Genomic DNA, 21,353 nt, shown 5'->3' on the forward strand with positions numbered 1-21,353 from the left:
GAGGTGTACTTGTTCACGGACGCATATGTATAGTATATATGCTAGTCCCCTCCCACCACTTCGACGCGTATTATTGTAGCGACCCGACCCGAATGGATCAAGTGCTCTGTGCTCAGGTGTCATCCCTGGATCAGTAATGCTGACACCACACAGTACATCGAAGGATTTATAGCAGAGTGGCAATAACACACTTATTACATCATTGTCTCAAAGAGAACTTTTATAATAAATATGGCTTAAGGCCATCTAGTGTCGAAAACAGCGGAAGACTTGGAAGATAAATGGGTCCATCAACTCCAACGGCATCACTGAGTATAGGGCCACGACCTAAAAGCACCTTACTCGTCGTCTGAAAAGTCTGCAACATGAGAAGTTGCAGCCCGAAAACGGGTCAGCACATGGAATATGCTGGCAAAGTAACACATAGAGAGTAATGGAATGAAACAGCTATACTATATGCATATATGGCTGGTGGAAAGCTCTATGGTTACAGTTTTGCGTAAAGCCAATTTTTGCCTACTTCAAAGGAATAAATTTAATTACTATCATGGTGGTTGTGAAACATTGAGAATGGTTGACAGCATTCTCAATTCCAATTAAAATAATTAAAACCCAGCAACATTAATTAGAAGTAACATGTTGAGATTCACATGATATTCAAGTACTAGATACTCAAGTTGTCCATAACCGGGGACACGGCTAATCATGATTAGTTTGTACACTCGGCAGAGGTTTGCGCACTTTTCCCCACAAGACTCGATCGCCTCCGTTTGGTTTCTCGCACTACATGGTGTTTGAGAAGACGGATGACCGATACACAGTCTTTCAGAAGCGCTAGCACCTTACATGTGGGTAGACCGGTACACCTACTTCCCCTACATCTGCTAGTCTACCCGTAAGAGTTCGCACGACTTAGTCAACTATGCCAGAGCCCATAATGGCTTGTGGCTGCACACGTAAGTTTCTAGTTTGAAAGATCTTATGATCCCTTTGAGCCTGGGTGGCGGTCCGAAAAAAAACAGGCAAGTCCTGATAGACATCAGGTGCCTCAATCCACCCAGATGTGTGTTTAAGTTGCCACCTTAGATAAACCATTAAAATTATCAACTCACATCTGTCATGGATATCACTCACCCAATCCACGTCTACTAGCATAGCATGGCATAATAAGCAAACGTAGAAGTAACTCCCAAAGGTTTCATAATAATACAGGTGATAGGTACTACCTCATCTGCTTCCCATCCCATAGTTTAATTAGATCCTAATCATGCAATGTGAGAGGATTGATCTAATGCAATAAAACATGGGTTGTAGAAAAGGTATGATCAAAGTGTTACTTGCCTTGCTGATGATCCGCGAGACCTAGGGTTTCGAAGTAACAAGCGGCGCAATCCGGGTGATCTATCACAGACAAACAACAAGCATACAATAAGTACTCATCTAATGCACAGGTAAAACTCGAACAAGAGAACGAACCAGAAAGTTCAACTTAAGAACTCCGGTTGCAAAGAAAGAACGAACCGAACAAAGAAACGGAAAACAAACGGCGGAAGAAAACAACTCGGTTCTAGCAAGTTGAAACTAGGTCAAATTTTACCGGGGCAAAAACTTGTTCAAGTTGATTAGACGGAACGGTGGTTTCGCAACGAAACTCCAGGCGCTTGAATCACCTGATTCCGATAAACGAGCGGAAAGAAAGACTAGAACGAAGATCGGATCTGAGATCACGATCGCGGAATAAATCCGACGAAAAGAAAAAGATGAGCGGTTAAACGAACGGGCGTTGTTAACCGGGGAAAAATCAGTGATCACGTCCGTTGAGACGAACGGTCCGAAAGAAGAACGAAAACCGATCTAGGGTTTTTGGAGAAAAAGACCGAAAAGAAACGGAAAACCGATCTAGGGTTTCGGAAGAAAACCGAAACAAAAACCGGAAGAAAGAGAAAAGAATCGGAGAGAAAATGAATCGGAAGAGAAGAAAAGAATCGGAACGATTAGAAGAAAATGATCCGAGGAAAAGAGACGCGGGGCAACCTCCGGCGAGGTCTCCGGCGAGAGGCTCCGACGGCGTGGCGTGGGCAAGGTGCGGCGGCGGCGGTGGTGAGGGGCGGCGGCATGGGGCGCGGGGCGGCACGGCTATGGCGGCGGCGGCGCGGCGCGGGCTAAGGCGCGGGGTGGGGAGGAGAGGGGCTTGGGGTTCTGATTTGATGTTTTGGAGGGGGGGTGTGGGGGTATTTATATAGGTGAGGGGAGGAGGTTTCTTGGGGTAGGGGACAAGAAATAGACTAGGAATAGGAAAACAAAACAAAGAAAAGAGGCAAGGGGCGCCGGACTAGAGTCCAAGCCGGACTCGGCCTGGGTGGCGGCGGTGGCTGCCTGCGCCTGGCGCTGGCGCGCAGGGAGGCTGGGGCGGCGGCTGGCCTGGGCCTTGGCCCGGCTGGCCTGGCTCCTTTTTTTTAAACGGTTTCGCGCGCAGAAAAACACAGAAAAGGAAATCTAAACGAGCTCCAAAATTCCTAAAGTAAATTTTCCCCGACTCCTAAAAATGAGCCGAACAAAATGAACTTTTCTCCGGGCCTAAAATGCAATTTTTGAAAACGCGCATTTTTCCCTATCCAAATAAAACGCAAACAAAACTCCGGCAAAAACCAAAATTTGATCTATTTATTAAATCTTCATTTTTCCTCAATTTTGGGAAAGTCATATTATTCCCTCTCTCATATTTTTGATATTGGAAAAATAATTGAAGATGAAATAAATAAATCAAATGATCCTCTTTTCAAATTCGAGAAAACTCTCAAATATGAAAATAACGAAATCTCCAACTCTCTCCGGGGGTCCTTGAGTTGCGTGAAATTTCTAGGATCAACCAAAATGCAAGAAAATATGACATGCATGATGATCTAATGTATAACATTCCAAATTGAAAATTTGGGATGTTACAATTATATACCACCATAACACAAACAAAAAAGATTATACCTTGCTGGTCAAATTAACTTCACTACCGGCTGTTTTTCAAAGTGATGGACGACAACCTCGCGAGCCCACAGAAAGCGTCACGCGCAAGTATCGAGTGTCGCTTAGGACAGCCATCAACTGCATGTGGCCAAAAACATTTATGTATGAAAGGGTTGTGTAATGTTTTAAATAACAATTTCACGACTCTGATGTGGCACCAGCCTGCCTAACAAAACGTCCAACCCACATGGTGGCTCACAACTCGTAGTGTACTGCGAGCCACCCGCCAACCCCAGACACACACACCCACACACACACCCCGAATCCACCGCAACTACGATGCATGTTAAATTAATTATCCCGTGGTGAACATACATGTTACCAAAGGAGGGACGTTTTAATTTCAAAAAATTCACAGAGATCATTAAGACGTTTTAGTACATTAATTGATTGATTTTCTATGGGTATAATGTGCAAAAATCAAATTTGAGCTACATGCACACGTGACAGTGCACCTAAATGGATTGCAAAAATACATGTGTCTCACTGGGTGCATGTTTACTCCCCGTGCAACAAATTTCAAACATTGAGAATCTTGATTTTTAAATTCTAGTACATCCAAAACTTATTTGAAGTTCATGAAACTTATCGTGTTGTCATATGGACACCAGTACAAACTGGCCTTGTACTTTTTTTGTCAAATTTGAGACCAACTTTGATGTAATCTTTATCCAATTACAAACGGGAGATTATTAATAATTGTGAACCAATATCCCAAATGGATTATTTATTCGAACCGTGAGCATTAGACCAACAATGGATACATGCCATGCTTTGGTTAAGCAATAAAGAGACAACATTAATCATCCAAATGGAAAAAAAATATACGTGCCGCCCCGCGACCCGTGTGGCATGCGAGCAGACATGAGTTGACGGGACGCATGCGAGCAGTCCACCGCGCAGGCTGACGGGGAGGCATGCGTGCAGGTGTGTGAATTGACGGAGGCATGCTCGCGGCGCAGTGTCATCGGGAGGCGTGCGAGCAGTTGTGTGAAACTTTGGTAGGCATGCCAGCAGTCCGGTGCACAGGCTCAACCGGAGGCAAGCCATCGGTTTGACTGCCACCCGCCTCTCTCCCACAACTCCCACTACTCCATATTAATGGTGTGCCCGGGCGGCCGCACCCCAATCCTCGCTACGCACACACAATCCTCTCTCTCCGCTTGCAACCTCGACGCCGCTCTTAGTCCTCAAAGCCGTCAATGTATGAGGATGCCGCCGAAGCACCCCATCAGAGGGAGTGGCAACGCTGGGGCTGCTAAAGCACCGAAGCACAGCGTGGAGATGGAGACAGAGGTTGCCATCACCGCCGGTGAGTTATTGCCACACCTTGACATCGTCGACGGTGTCAAGCTTCCACAGCCGGAGGCGGAGTTCCACACCGACTCCGACGACCACTCCGGCGACGACTCCAACGACCACTCCGGCGACGACTCCGACGACGACGGATAGCTGGTTAGTCATCTATACCCATTTATGTGTCAAATAGATCATAGGGTTTCTCTGGTTACTCCTGCCTCCCCCTTTTTGGAATAGAAATCCCGTGGTTATGTTCTCCCAATCCATGAAATCTGAGTAAGTTTCATTAGATTCGTGTAGTGTATTGATTGTTTGAATGGTACAGGTGATAAGTGATTAGTTGTTTCATCTGTGCAAATGATTTCTGCTAGTAATCCGAATAGGGTTAGTGTTCATGCTAATAATTCCTAGTCAGGACTTGACAATTGATTTTGAATGACCTACCTATGTTTGCGCCATTATTTTCTTCAAGATTGGTTCGTACATAGACGATTGTGCTTAAAAATCGAACCATAATCTCTGGATATGTATAAATAAATAGCCATAAATTCCTAATCCTACTTCACGGCATGTAATCAGTGATTTGATGTCAAATTTGTTTTACTATTTGTATAGGTGCTATTTGACGATGTGGACAGTGAGGATGAAGATGTCCAGAGGAGGTACAACAGGCAAATCCTGAGGGAGCTTTATGCGGGAATGCATAACAGGCGTATTAGGACCTGGAACGGCAGCTATGGATGCCCATTTTGCAACTAGAAGCTTCATGACGCATATCTAAGTGTTCTGGCGCATGCAAGAGGACGGGCCGTTGGCTCCTTCAAGCAGAAGTATTCTCGCAGGGTGGCGCACGGCGCGTACGCCGAGTACCTAGAGAAGCTTCAGGATCGTGCCGGCCTGTGAGATGAGATGTGGGATGGATGGAACTATATATGTATGCTTGAGTATGCTTAATACTATTGAACTATGTACTACTTATGGTTGAACTATGCTTATCTACGTGTACACTTATTATCTATGTCTGCGTATGTTAATTATTTCGCCAAATTTTGGTAAAAATTACAACGGGGGACCAATAAACCAGGACGAAGGTAGTAGTCAATCACACACGGTTCCCAAAATTGGAACCGTGTGCAATGACTTTTATTTTGCCTCCTACGTCAATCACACATAGTTCGCTCTAGCAAACCGTCGCCCCCAAAATTCTTTGTGGGACAGAAAACCCTCACCACCCAATTCAAAAAAGAAAAAAGAAAACCCTCACCATCCCCATGTCACAAAAACCCTCACCCCGCCCACCACCCACCTCTGCCTCCGCATCTATGCCATGGCACCGCCTATCGCGGCGGTAAACACTTAGCTTGCCGCCTGCCGCCGTCGCCAGGATGCCGGCAAAGCCCATCGCATTTCGCCACTTTCGCTTGCCGTCGCCTATCACCATCGACTTTCTCGACGCTGCTCGTGGTCGACCCAGCTCTGCTCGGTTGGGGAATCTGCCGTACTGAGGGTTGTTTCTCATGGAGGACAAGGTAACGAATTTAATGAGATATTATCTCATCTCTTATCCCAGTTCATCTGCCTCCTTTAATCACCCGGCAGAAACTGCCGTGAATTCATTTTTATTCGAGCTGATTTGAGGGTTTTCTTTCATTCATAGAATGTACAGTGCACTGATGCTTCAGGACTTGGCGACCGCCGCCAGAGATTCCATCTCATTGTACCGGATAACTTGATGACGTGCACGGTATGTTCAATCTCACCCTAAATTGGTTGGCATGGCCTACTTTCCTGAACATAATCTAAATATTGCTACATTTGGATAAAAGGTGCCACATGCACCATATACGTCAAAGGGGATTTCCCCCCTCTTCTTTCTATATTAGGCAAATTAATGATGTATTGTTCTTTCGATTACTCTCATATTTCCATGACATCATGTTTACCCTATCTATTTAATTATAGACTTTTGTCCTTCGATTTCAACTGTTGTACAGTTCTTTCAATTTGGGCCCATATTTGCATGTTACCATATTTTATTTAACAACCCTACCATTTTCTGCAGGACATCCCTCGCTATGCAACAGATAATGTAGTGCACAATTTTTCCCTTTACATACATCAAGGCTCCATGAATGTCATACTATGCACAAACGATGGATTTACAATCGTTGCTATTGTAAGACTTGATGAACGTCGTGACTCCTATTTTGGCACTGGCTTTTGGAATGAAATTGCAAAGTTTTATGTACTGAAAGATGGCACTAAAATTGCACTACACATAGAAGGGCCTGGTCATGAGATATATGCTAACTTCCCCGACAAAATCATCCGTCCAGACTTTGTTCGAAGTAAGTTTTATTTTCAACTATCTGCATATGTTGACTTACCCAGCAATGTCAAATGAATTGTGTAGTATTTAAGCAACCAATTGCTATTCCCTTATCTTACTATATTCCTACCTAATAACTTCTAGTTACCAATTCTATTACCCTGTTTTAGCTAAATATTCCTTGTACTCCCATTTCTATCAGAAAGCGCCGTTGACAAGGAGACTCCGGAGGTGGAGAACGGGGCTGCCAACAAGCGGAGGCGGGGCGAGCTAGAACCGCAAGCGACTCCAGCAGGCCTAGACTTAATCAGCAGCCTCCCTGATGATATGTTGAGAGTCATCATCTCCCTCCTCCCAATCAAATATGGGGCACGGATAACCCTCCTTTCCCGACGGTGGTGCCCCGTATGGAACTCTAGCCCTCTCGACCTCATCGACACCCACGAGCTCTGCCATGGCTATCGCCAAAGCTTGGATGCGTTCTCCAAGATCCTCGGCAGTCACCTTGGCCCAACCAAAGGCCTTAGAATGGGAAAGTCCCGTTCCAATGGCAAGGACCGAGCCAAGCTTGACGACTGGTTCCGATCCCCCGCCCTAAATCAGCTTGAGGAGCTCACTTTTGATGATGGGCATATGCGATCGCTGCCAACGTCCGCACTCCGCCTCGCGCCCACACTACGCGTCGCCAAGTTCAGGAACTACCATTTCCCACCCTTAATGACGCGCCCACTCTTATTCTACCAGGACTGAAGCACCTTGAGCTCATCGCCATCTACCTCTCAAAGGGTGACATGGAGCGCCTGCTCCGCGGCTATACTGCACTTGAGTACCTTCGTCTTCAGGCGATCAATGGGTTGAGTACCTTCCACATCACCTCCATGACTCTCCGGACAATTTATGTGTGTTGCTGGTGCGGCAGGAATACATCACCAAAGGTGGACCACGGTATGGTCATCCAGGACACACCTGCACTTGAGAGATTACTTGTAGTTGATCAAGAAGGTCCAACAAGAATCAATGTCATTTCTGCGCCGAAATTGACAGTGGTGGGCTACCCGTCTGACAAATACTCCGAACTTGTTATTGGATCCACACCCGTCCAGGTACAATAGCCGCCTTGTACCTCTCCTTCTACAAATTAACATTATTTCTAATTTTGAAGATGTTTGTTTGTCTGTCATTCAGAAAATGATTCCGACAAGCTTGACCACGAAACTGCGCATAGTGAAGGTCTTGGCACTAGAATCTATTGGGCCCGACCTGGAGCAAGTTCTCAGTTTCCTGAGATGCTTTCCGTGCCTAGAGAAGCTATATATCGAGGTGATGTTCCTTTCCTGTTAAATGTTAACCATAAGGGAGTTTAATTTGTGACACCTTTTTCCAAGTTTAGAATGACAATGTACTACGATTTCTGAAGGTTCTTTTGGAGGATTTCAGTACATACATGCCCCCCCATATTGGTTGCTTGATCCATATGGTTACAATCAATAAGCATTTCTCCTTTGGATTAATCCGTACTAGTTTTCTTAGGGAACTTTTCATCCACTCCAACCTCTTGTGAAGAAGGCTACATTTTTCTAGAATGTAATCAAATGCCCATGTTAATCATGTCAGATCGAAGATGGCATGTCAGTGCATTTACAAATCCTGCAAACCAAATAGCTAGGCCAGTAGTAATGTTCAAAAGTGCATGTAGGCACTAACACATTTTCTTCTTTTGCACATAAGATTAGGCCCAGTGGTGGATAATGTGATACAATATAACAATCACGTCGAATGCCTAGATGTGCATCTCTTAGAAATTACTTTGAACTCCTATTGAGGGACCTTACCGGAGATTATATTCGCCAGGTACTTTGTTCTCAGAGCAAGGGTGCTGAAGGAAATGAGGTTTGCCCTACATTTATTTCGCAAAAATGAATGGTCTGTTGATCAGCGCCGGCGCCTGCGGCAGAATGGAGTAGGCTCCAAAAATGTTGAATTTCATTTTGGAACTTCAGATGACAGAGTAATCGTAAGTCATCGGGTCAACCCCATACATGACTTCTCAGTGGCTGACCCCTTTGCAAAAATTGTGAGGTTTCGAAGCCAGACTTAGAAGCGGTGATATTAGTTTGAAGCTCTCTGATATCCATGTTCAGCACATCAGCGCGAGCTTTTGCAGCTGATGAGCTGAATTTCATTTCTAATATCAGTTTGAACCTTGTAATCTTCGAATTTGAGCCATATAACTCTGGAATTTGAACCTTGAAACATTTCGAGCTTTTGTGGTACAATCGTTGAAATGGCATCGTATGAGACTCGTATACTTCTAGCACTATTTTGACCTTAATATGCAATGGTCTTAGATTTTATTAACCATTCTCGAATCAGTTTACCTTGTCGATCTCACAGCACACGATCTGTATAGCTAACTCGATTGCGATCTTCGACATTATTGCACACAGTTGGTTTCTTCCACCGTGTGGACTGTAGAGCACAGAATTAATTATCGCACTCGAGTGTCCATCATCACCCTTCTGTGTAACTTTGACCTCATCACCCAAGGGTAAACTTACGACCCAAGTCATTCCACACACTTCATTTTTACAAAGCTTTTTGCCAATAAACGCCCATGATTTCCCTCTTCTAGCCGACGCGTGGCCAAACTAGCCAGGCGGGAAGCTTGCACGGTAAACAATGCAGTAGCGCGGGAACAGGCTCTTCAAGCCCATGCCTAGGGTGCGGTGTTGTCAAGCATGCACTGGATTCTGGAATCCTCCGCTATGAATGCCGTGACAAGACGTGACGATTACAGGCCGGCCGCCCCCCATTTATTACAGTGGCCATTTAACCTACCCTTGTGTCTCTTCAACCTTTCGATTGCGCCCCACCATTGCAAGAAGCACACCCACCACGAGAAATTCTTAGAGGATATCCTGCGCGGCTCCAATGGCGCTCTGAGCGGCTGCCGGCGACGAGCAGTAGTTCACCATGCGTGTTGTGGTGGACACCCACAGAAGGTTCATGGACCTCTCGGTGGTTTACACCAATGACCCAGTCTGGGCGGAGCACTCCATCCACATCATGGAGCTGTTGCTTGTCGAGGAGAAGTACAAGGTGGTCGGGTTCGACCTCGAGTACACCCGTGCTCGTGCTGGGTCTCGTCGCAAGGTCGCCGTCGCCTAGATGTGTGTGTGCCACCACGTCCTCGTCTACCACTACTGCCTGGCCACAAGGCCTTGCGAGCGTTTCGCCAGGTTTATCAACATGCCCCACTACATGTTCGCCATGATGGACATCACCAACGATGTAAAGGCGCTCAAGAATTCGGGCATCTCCTGCCAGAATCTTGTCGACATCCAGGGCCAATACAAGATCAGGGGCAGCAAGGAGCATGAGAAGGACTCACTGGTTCACCTCGCCGAGGCCATCATCGACCCATACTACAGAGACATGAAGGATTCGTGCAACAAGGACAAGCGTGCCTGGCACTCGGCCTGGATGGAGAAACTCGACAAAGCTCACGTCGTGTACGCGGCCAAGGAGGCGTACACGAGCTACGACATGTACAGGCGGGTCCTTGAGATGAGGAAGTCCCTCCTTCCGCAAAACGGCCAGGGATCCAGCCGGAAGCAGAGCAATGGCAAGCGTCGTCGCAACAATAAGTAGATGATTAGATCCTCGTTTCTCCTACTTTAGTATGCATGTAATTGCTTTCTTTGGTGTGTGGAAATGTTATGTGTGTAGTCACTTGTGTAATTGTATGCTTAATTTGGTTATGCAATGCTGTCTTTTTAAGTATATATGTTGATGCTGTAGACAGAGCGTAGCTGTTGTGCGGACAAAGAAAATCACATCACACACGGACTAAACAATGGAACCCGTCAGTGATGTTTTCATCAATCACTCACAATTGTATACCAGCAATTGTTTGCTCAGAACACACACGGCTTGTTAGCAGTAATAGTCTGTGTTGTTATCGGTCTTCGCACACGTCTCCAATTACAGACATGTTTGCCTCGTATCACACACATCTTGTTCATTTGAACCGTTTCTATTCTCATGTCTCAACGCAAAAAGTTCATCCGATTGAATCGCATGCCGTATATCACACCCACCTTTGATCTGGCTGACCGTTTCTTTTGTGTTGCCTAATCACAAACAGTTCATCCAAGTGAACCGTATGTTGTGTATCGCACACGCCTCCATCTGGCTGCTAGTTTCTTTTGTTCCTCCTGATCACAAACAATTCATTGAACTGAACCATATGCCCTTCATCGCACACGCAACTAAAACCTGAACTGTGTTTGATGCATCCGTCATCGCAAATGTTTTACACATTTCTGATGGTTGACATACAACACCGTTTGCAATTATGGCATCGCACACAGTTTCTCGAAGGGTCTCTGATCATAGTGTCACGTTAGCAGCATCCTGCAGTAGTGTAGGGGGGCACTATGATCGTACTTGAGCATTGGGTGTATCTAATATGCGAGTGTGTTTCATGAATGATTCAATGATTGAGCATAATGGGCTAGGGATAACTTATTTTAGCGTTGATATTTTGAAAGACATGGTTGCTTGTTGATATGCTTAAGTATTTAAGTCTCATGTCAAAACTAGACTATTGCTTTGAACCATATAAAAGTCCAAACGTCCATGCTATAGAAAAAAGAATATGTGATGACATGTTAGGTAGCATTCCACATCAAAAATTCCATTTTCATCATATACCTACTCGAGGACGAGCAGGAATTAAGCTTGGGGGATGCTGATATGTCTGCAACGTATCAATAATTTTTTTATTGTTCCATGCTATTATATTATCATTCTTGAATGTTTTACAATCATTTTATAGTCATTTTATATTTTTTTGGTACTAACCTATTGACATAGTGCCAAGTGCCAGTTGCTGTTTTCTGCATGTTTTTTACATCGCAGGAAATCAATATCAAACGGAGTACAAACGCAGAAAAAAAAATTGTGGATTTTTTTGGACCAGAAGACATCCAGTTGGCCAAAGAAGTACCGAAGAGGGAGCCCGAGGTGAGCACAAGAGACCAGGGTGCGGTTGGAGGCCCAGGCGTGCCCTAGTGGGTTGTGTCCACCTCGGTGGCCTCCCGAACCACCTCTTTGCTCTATAAATACCCCAATATTTCAGAAACACTAGGGGAGTCGAAGAAAATCAATTCCAGCCACCGCAAGTTCCAGAAACACCAGAACAAATCTAGACACCATCTCAGAGGGGTTCATCATGCCCATTGGTGCCTCTTTGATGATGCGTGAGTAGTTCTTTGTAGACCTTCGGGTCTGTAGTTAGTAGCTAGATGGCTTCCTCTCTCTTGTTTGATTCTCAATACAATGGTCTCTTGGAGATCCATATGATGTAACTCTTTTTTGCGGTGTGCTTGTTGGGATTCGATGAACTTTGAGTTTATGATGAGATCTATCTTTTTATCCATGAAAGTTATTTGGGTTTTCTTTGATCTCTTATATGCATGATTCCTTACAGCCTCGTATTTCTTCTTCAATATTTGGGTTTTGTTTGGCTAACATGATCTATTTATCTTGCAATGGGAAGAGGTGCTTTGTGATGGGTTCGATCTTACGGTGCTTGATCCTAGTGACAGAAGGGGAACCGACACGTATGTATCATTGCCATTAAGGATAACAATATGGGATCTATTTCTACATAAATAGATCTTTTCTACATCATGCCATCATTCTTATTGCATTACTCCATTTCTCCATGAACTTAATACACTAGATGCATGCTGGATAGCGGTCGATGTGTTGAGTAATAGTAGTAGATGCAGGCAGGAGTCGGTCTAGTAATCTTGGACGTGATGCCTATATAATGATCATTGCCTGGATATCGTCATGATTATTTGAAGTTATATCAATTGCCCAAAGTAATTTTTTCACCCACAATTTGCTATTTTTTTCTTGAGAGAAGCCACTAGTGAAACCTACGGCCCCGGGTCTCTTCTTTATCATATTCGCCTTTGCGATCTATTTTTATTTGATTTTATTTTCATATCTGTAAAATAAAAAATACAAAAATACCTTGCTGCACTTTATTTTATTTGAGATCTATTTATCCCATCTATCATATTTTTATCACGTCTGTTTGCCAATTTCTGGCGCCGTTACCCGAAAGGGATTGACAACCCTTTAATACGTCGGGTTGCGAGTATTTTTATTTGTGTGTAGGTGCCGTTCACGTAGTGTTGCGTGGTTCTCCTACTGGTTCGATAACCTTGGTCTCATCACTGAGGTAAATACCTACCATTGTTGTGTTGCATCATCCCTTCCTCTGGGGAAATACCGACGTAGTTCAAGCAAACATCAGGAATCACAAACCTTAACACCAATATTCTTACTAAAGCATAATTACTCACCAACATGACTCACATATTACTATCTCCATATCGCAAAACTATTGCAAGGAATCAAGTTTTAACATCCAATGATCTTCATGACAGTTTTTATTATCCCTCTTGAATATCTTTCAGTTTGGGACTAATTTCATATATTAAGCAAATTACCATTGCTAATAACAAGCTCTCTAACAAATTTAAGTGAAGAATGAGAGCATAAGTATTACGTCGAAGTTTTCAACTCTCAAAATGATATAAGTGAAGCATGAGAGCATTTCTTCAAAATTTTGCTAACTCTCAAAATAATCTAAGTGAAGCATGAGAGCATTTCTTCAAAATTTTAATAACTCTCAGAATGATCTAAGTGAAGCATGAGAGTATATTTCTTCAAAATTAAAGAACCACCATGCTCAAAGAATATATAAGGGAAGTACTAGAGCAATTCCATAGCTCAAAAAATTTAAGTGAAGCACATAGATCAATTCTAACAAATCATAGCATCATTATGGCTCTCTCAAATAGGTGTGTCCAGCAAGGATGATTGTGACAAACTAAAAAGCAAAACAAGAAAAGACTCATATAATACAAGACGCTCCAAGAAAACTCATGATGTGTGACGAATAAAAATATAGCTCCCAGTAAAATTATCGATGGTCGTTAGAAGAAAGAGGGGATGCCTTCCGGGGCATCCCCAACCTTAGTTTCTTGGTTCTCCTTGGATATTACCTTGAGGTGCCATGGGCATCCCCAAGCTTAGGCTCTTTTCACTCCTCATTCCTTCATGCATCGTGATCTCACCCAAAACTGAAAAACTTCAATCACACAAAACTTAACAAATCCTTTGTGAGATCCGTTAGTATAATAAAGCAAATCACCACTTTAAGTACTGTTGCAACATATTTTATTATTGCATTATACCTACTGTATTCTAACTTTGCCATGGCTTATACACCCCATACAATCCATAGATTCATCAAAATAAGCACACAATGCAACAAAAATAGAATCTGTCAAAAACAGAACAGTTTGTAGTAATCTGGACTTTAACCATACTTCCATAACTCCAAAAATTCTAAAAAATTAGGTAAACATAGGCAATTTGTATATCAATCATGTGTAAAGCATTCGGGATTTTTCTTCACTCTAGTGATTTTTAAAAATTCTTCTACTAGATGTAAAAGTTTCTGGTTTTCAGCAGGATCAAATCAACTATCACGCAAATCATCCCAAAGGATTTACTTGGCACAAAGACTAATTAAAACATAAAAAACACAATCATAACAGAAGTATAATTGCATGTTTATTGAAGAACATAAAGGAAATAAAAAATTTCAAAGATAACTATTGGGTTACCTCCCAGCAAGCGATATCATTTTACACCCCTAGCTAGGCATAATGCATAGATTCAAGTGTTTTCTTCTTTGGTTTCTAGGAGTTATAACATATAAGTTTTTAATAATCAAACTCCTAGGTTTAAAATCAAGAGACGTACTTTTATAAATGGGTTCTCTTATCAAGTCTACGGAACTAGGGTGAACTCTAATCATCTTAAGATACTCATGGTTGCTACTAGAAGTGGCACCCTTATTCTTAGAAACATATATAGACTTAGTATTCTTACTAGGAGGAGTCTTGTCAATAGTTTTAATGGAGGAAAAACGAGCTCAAGTTTCAAAAATTTCTTCCAACGTATCAATTCGAGCATGGATCTCTTCTGTCCTCTTGTTAACTACAGATTTTTCTCTTTTAGTAATTTAAAAGTATCTCCTATCTTCGACCCATTCGATTAACATGATCATGGATATTTTTATCCAATTTTTCAAGATGTTCTACGATGAGCATCTTCTTCTCAATAGCATCCAGCCTTTGCATAACATGCTCAAGAGTTAAAATTGTTTCATTGATAATGATAGGTGGGGATCCCATTAAATTCCCATAGCATTAAAAGCATCCGTAGAGGGACACATCAAGAAATTCCCTCTGGTAATAGTATCAAGCACAAATCTATACCGAGTAGCGATTCCCACATAAAAATTGCGAAGTAGAACGATAGTAGATTCCTTACGAGTTGATCTATTATGAGCATTGAAAATTCTATACCGCACATCTCTTAAATTTTCTCTTCCCCTTTGTTTAAAGTTGAGAACTTCATTCTCAGGGTGCACGTGTCAAGGGAGGAACTAGCCATAACGATAAAGTGGGAAAGCAAACAAAAAGGCAAACAAGAAAAAGGCAAACGCAAAATATTTTTGTATTTTTGCAAAAGGTTTTTAGAAGTGGGGGAGATGAAAATGAGAGGCAAATGGCAAATAAGTAAATTGCAAGGAGATGAGAGTTTATGTGTAGGAACTTATAGATGTTGATGATGTCTCCCTGACAATGGCGCTAGAAATTCTTCCTGATTGCTTCTATCTGCGTTGGTAATTCCCCAAAGAGGAGGGGATGATGCAGCACAACAATGGTAAGTATTTCCCCCAGTTATGAAACCAAGGTTATCAATCCAGTAGGAGAACCAAGCAACACTATGTAAACAATACCTGCACACAAACAACAAATACTTGCAACCCAACACGTGAAGGGGTTGTCAATCCCTCAATGGCATTGAGATAGATTAAATTGTATGAGATTTGATAAATAGATCTAACTAAAAACAAAAATAAAATAAATAAAGAAAAAATTCAGTAAGGTATTTTTAGATTTAATATGATAGGAAATAGACACAGGGGCCATAGATTTCAATGCATGCTTCTCTCAAGAAAATAGCATACGATAGGTAAACGAATTACTGTTGGGCAATCAACAAAAAAGCAAATAATTATGACTATATCCAAGGCAATGATCATGTATATAGGCATCACGTCCAAGATTATTAGACCGACTCTTTACTGCATCGACTACTATTACTCCACACATCGACCGCTATCGAGCATGCATCTAGTGTATTAAGTTCATGGAAAAATGGAGTAATGCAATAAGAATGATGACATGATGTAGACAAGATTTATTCATGTAGGAATAAACCCCATATTTTCCCCCTTAATAGCAATGATACATGCATGTCGTGTCTCTTTCTGTCACTGAGATTGAGCACCGCAAGATCGAACCCATCACAAAACACCTCTTCCCATGGCAAGAAAAATCAATCTAGTTGGCCAAACCAAACCAAAGTTTCGGAGAAGAAATACGAGGCTATAAAGATCATGCATAAAAGAGTTTAGCAAAGACTCAAATAATATTCATGAATAGATCTGATCATAAACAAACAATTCATCGAATCCCAACAAACACACCACAAAAAGTCATTACATCAAGTAGATCTCCAAGAACATTGTACTGAAGATCAAAAAGAGAGAAGAAGCCATCTAGCTACTACCTACGTACCCGTAGGTCTGTGGTGAGCTACGCATCATCAGAGGGGCAACAAGGATGATGAAGAACCCCTCCGTGATCGTTGCCCCCTCTGGTAGACTGCGGGAAAAGGCCTCTAGATTGGATCTCGTGGTTCTGGACATTGCGGCAGCTGAAAAAGTGCTTCGTCGACTCCCTTAGGGTTTTTGGGATTTTAGAGTATTTATAGAGGTGGATATAACTCTAGAAGGTTCTCGTGGGCTCCACTACCCACCAGGGCGCGCTTGGGGCCTCTAGCACGCCCGGGTGCCTAGTAGGCCCCACGGGCCTCCACTCGTGTGCTCCTTTGGCTCCCAGGTGTCTTGTGTCCAAAAAAATCACCAAAAAGTTTCATGGCATTTGGACTTCATTTGGTAGTGATATTCTGCAAAGTAAACAACAAGAAGAAAACAACAACTCGCACTGGGCACTATGTCAATAGGTTAGTCCCATAAAATGATATAAAGTTGCTAGTAAACGAGTACAAAACATCCAAGATTGATACTTTAATAGCATGGAACAGTCAAAAATCATAGATACTTCAGAGACGTATCAGCGAGCGTGGCATGCAATCTCCACCGCCGCCCGAGGCCGTCCCTATGGTTGCACTGACCTGCGCTCCGCTGCCACTTCAAGCCGTAGCGCCGCGGCCCACTGTCACTGCCGCGGCCACGAGGTCGTCCCGTCGTTGCCCCGACCCGCCTGCTGCCGCGGCGTGCCCCCTTCAAGCCGTAGTGCTGTGGCCCGCGGTCCACTTCGCCGTCCCCGCGCGTCGACTTCACGTGGTATGCGCTGCGCCACCTCCCTTGGCACGGGAACGACATCGTCTGCGCCGGTCTTTGTCACGTTGTCGGGTTCTTCCTCGCCTACTTTGAGCATCGCTGTGAAGCCCAGATAGTTAAGCTCCAGTAACCCTCTGCTAATGTTGCCACATCACCACGATTACTGTTGTTAATCTTGCGATGATTCAAAAACCGATTCAAATTCAAATTCAAAATCAAGTCAAACAATAAAAAATTTCAAATGTCATATCTAAAATGTTCAAAATGTAGCAAATAAATCATAGGTAATATTGGTGGAGAAACCAAATTTTTATAAGATATTTAAATACTCTAAAATAAATAAAACATTAGCTAAAACAATTAAGTAAATGCCCTTTGAATTTTATAAAGTACTAAACTATTTTGTTCAGGGATAAAACTTTTAGTGACAATAGTTGGAATTGTAACTCTATTTTAGGTGTTGGTTTTCCTTTTTTGTAAAACTACAAACTAATAAAGAAGTAAGAGAAAATAGAAAAGAAAGGTAAAAAACAAAAGAAAAGAAAAAACCAAACGCTCCCCCCGGGGCCAACCGACCCAGCTGGCCACCGGGCTAGCCAGGCCGGCCCAGCCGGCTCACCCCACTCCCCATATCCCCCTGTTGGCGGAAACCCTAGATCAAACCCCTCCACTTGCCCCCACTTCCTCTCCCCACACCCCGCTCCTCCCTCTGCCCCCCCGATTGGATCGGGGTGATCAACCCCATCGCGCCTGGCTCCACCTCACCAAGGCCCCGTCGCCCGCCACGTCGTCTACATCGCCCGCACCTCGACACCGCCCCGCTCTGCCCCGCTGTCGCCGACCATAGTTTCCGCCCGGATCGCCCGTCGCCTCACGTCACCGACCTCCTCCCAGAAGGCCTCCGGTGAGCCTCGCCGCCTCGTCGCGCCGGCCCCGACTCCTCCTTGAGCCCACTGCCCTCCTTGTCCGACCCCCCTGTGAGTTGCGACCCTCCTCCCGCTCTTTGCCCCCGTACCATTCGCCGCGCACGCGGGCGCGCCGTGCCCGACACGGCCATGTGCGCTGTTGCTCACCCATGACCGCCCGCGGCCACCCCGCAGTGCTCGCCGCCCCCGCCTTGGCCTCGCCCCGCACCACCGGGCCGCGCACGCCTCCCCTCGCCTCCGCTGCTCGCCCCCTCGCCGGTCGCCCCTGCCCTCACAAGCGTGCGTGCGCTCGCACCTCCCCGGCGCCATGCACCACTGTCCCCCTGCACACGCTGCACCCTGCCGCCCCCAGAGTACCACCCTGTGGCCACGCTCGCCCGTGCCTACGAACCGGCCACCCCGCGCGCTGCCACTCGCCTGCACCCCCGCCATCACCGCTGGCTATTACAACCGGCGCCCGCCACCACTCCCCCCTGCCTGGCCTCACCTTGCTTGTGCGAGTCCGCACCGCCCCCCATGCGCGCCCGCCTTCGCCTCCCGCGCATGCTCACCGGAGCCCGTAGCCTCCATCGACCGCGCCGCCCACCCGCTCTCCTGGCCGCCCGCGCCCCGCCAAGTCTGATCACTCGCCGTGCCCGGTTCTGTCTCGGCCGGCGCCCACGCCCACCAGCCCGTGCCCGTTAAAGCCCCCTGGCCAATGACATGTGGGGTCCACCCCAATTCATTCATTCATTAATTAACTTAATTAATTCTGTTAGTTAACTAATTAAACCTAGTTAACCTACTAATAAAACTAACTACTGTTAATTAGGTCTATCAGTCATTGACAGATGGGACCCACCTGTCAGTTGACTGGTCAACAGTCAACTTTGACTGCCAATGTCATGTTGATGTCATGATGACATCATAACTGCATTTTCTAAATTAATTAATTCTGTTAATTCTAAAAATGAATTAAATCTTTAAAAAATAATATAAAATAAACTGTATATCGGATGAAAATACTGTGTACATGAAAGTTGCTCATAACGACGAGACGAAACCGGATACGTAGTACGTTCGTCTGCCACACGCCCCTAGCATAGCAAATAGGCAACCGCCCCCCTCCGGTTCGACTGTCCAAAAATGTCAAACACCGGGAATACTTTCCCGGATGTCCCTCCTTTGCCGGTATCACCTAATACCGCATTAGGGCACACCTAGCATCGTTATATGTCATGTCATGCATCTGTTTGCATTGTATTCATTGTTTCTTCCCCCTCTTCTCTCTGGTGGACTACGAGACTGACGCCGCTGCTGCCCCAATCGACTACGATGTTGAAGACCCCTCCTTCTTGCTGGAGCAACCAGGCAAGCCAACCCCCTTGTTCATCCTGATATCTCCTACTCTTTCCCTGTACTTCTTGCATTAGAGTAGTGTTACTGTTTCATCGGTTTGATCCTATACTGCTCTATAGCCTGTCCTTGTTACTACTGTTGATACCTTTACCTGCAATCCTATAAATGCTTACTATAGGTTGCTAGTTTATCATCAGTGGCCTTACACTCTTGTCCGTATGCCCTGCTATACTACTGGGCCATGATCACTTCGGGAGGTGATCATGGGTACTTATACTATATACTTTTACATTACCTTTGTTACTGTTCGGAGATGGGGACTGAAGGGGCAGGTGGTCCACCCAGGTAGTGGTGGGCCTGGGTTCCAGGAAGCCCTGATGGTTACTTTGTGGCGGAGCGATAGGGCAGGTTGCGTCCACCTAGGAGACAGGTGGGCCTGGTCCCCGGTCGGCGTCCACGGATACTTCAAATAACATGCTTAACGAGATCTGGATATTTGATTTGCGTCTGGCCACTTGCCTATACGCACTAACCAACTACGCAGGAACAGTTATGGGCACTCGACGTCATGGTATCAGCCGAAGCCTTCTTGACATCAGCGACTGAGCGGCGCGTGCCGGGTTGGACTGGAACGCCTGCTATAAGGGGGGCCATGTCTGCTCACTGGTCGCATATGCAACGTGCAGGTGTGCAACAGGCGATGGGCCCAGACCCCTATGCTCTTAGGATTTAGACCGGCGTGCTGACCTCTCTGTTGTGCCTAGGTAGGGCTGCGACGTGTTGATCTTCCGAGGCCGGGCATGACCCAGGAAAGTGTGTCCGGCCAGAGGGATCGAGCATGTTGGGTAATGTGGTGCACCCCTGCAGGGAAGTTTATCTATTCGAATAGCCGTGTCCCTCGGTAAAAGGATGACCCGGAGTTGTATTCTGACCTTATGATAACTAGAACAAGATAGCCGTGTCCCTCGGTAATAGCCGTGTCCCTACTTAATAGAACACGCCTCTTACAAGTTCTAGAGACAACCCGGTGATCGCTTTCCCACAGGGCGACGAGGGGAGGATCGCCGGGTAGGATTACTCTATACACTGATACTTGGTTAACTTACCAGCTACTCTCTTTTATATGCTTCAAGATGGAGGCTGCCAGAAGCGTAGTCTTTGATAGGACTAGCTTTCCCCCTCTTATTTTGGCATTTTTTAGTTTAGTCCATAGATACTACCCATTTCATTGATACCAATGCATATGTAGTGTAGATCCTTGCTTGCGAGTACTTTGGATGAGTACTCATGGTTGCTTTGCTCCCCCTTTCCCCCCTTTCTATACCCGGTTGCTGCGACCAGATGTTGGAGCCCAGGAGCCAGACGTCACCGTTAACGACGACCCCTACTACACCGAGGGTGCCTACTACTACGTGCAAGCCGCCGACAACCAGGAGTAGTTTAGGAGGGTCCCAGGCAGGATGCCTCACCTTTTCGATCGTTGCTACTTTTGTTCTAGACGTCTTAAGGCAAACTTGTTTAACTTATGTCTATACTTAGATATTATTGCTTCCGCTGACTCTTGTGTATTCGAGCTTATGTATTCGAGCCCTCGAGGCCTCTGGCTTGTAATATAAAGCTTTTATTATTTCAATTTGTGTCTATAGTTGTGTTGTGATATCTTCACTACAAAAAAAAGACAAATCCGTGACATTTTGGGCCGAACGAAATTTTTTCTGTCATGCTTATGACACTTCTATGATGATAATTGTGACAAAATGCGGTATCATCATAGATGTGGTGGGCTCCTACTTCTATGACAAAAAATCATGACAGAAAATGGGCTTTTCGTCCTAGGCAGGCTAGAGGCGCGGCTGCATGACATTCTTTGGGCCGTCCATGACGGAAAAAACCGTGGTAGAAGCGAGGG

This window comes from Triticum aestivum, chromosome 5A (assembly GCF_018294505.1).
Source record: "Triticum aestivum cultivar Chinese Spring chromosome 5A, IWGSC CS RefSeq v2.1, whole genome shotgun sequence".
Lineage (NCBI taxonomy): Eukaryota > Viridiplantae > Streptophyta > Magnoliopsida > Poales > Poaceae > Triticum > Triticum aestivum.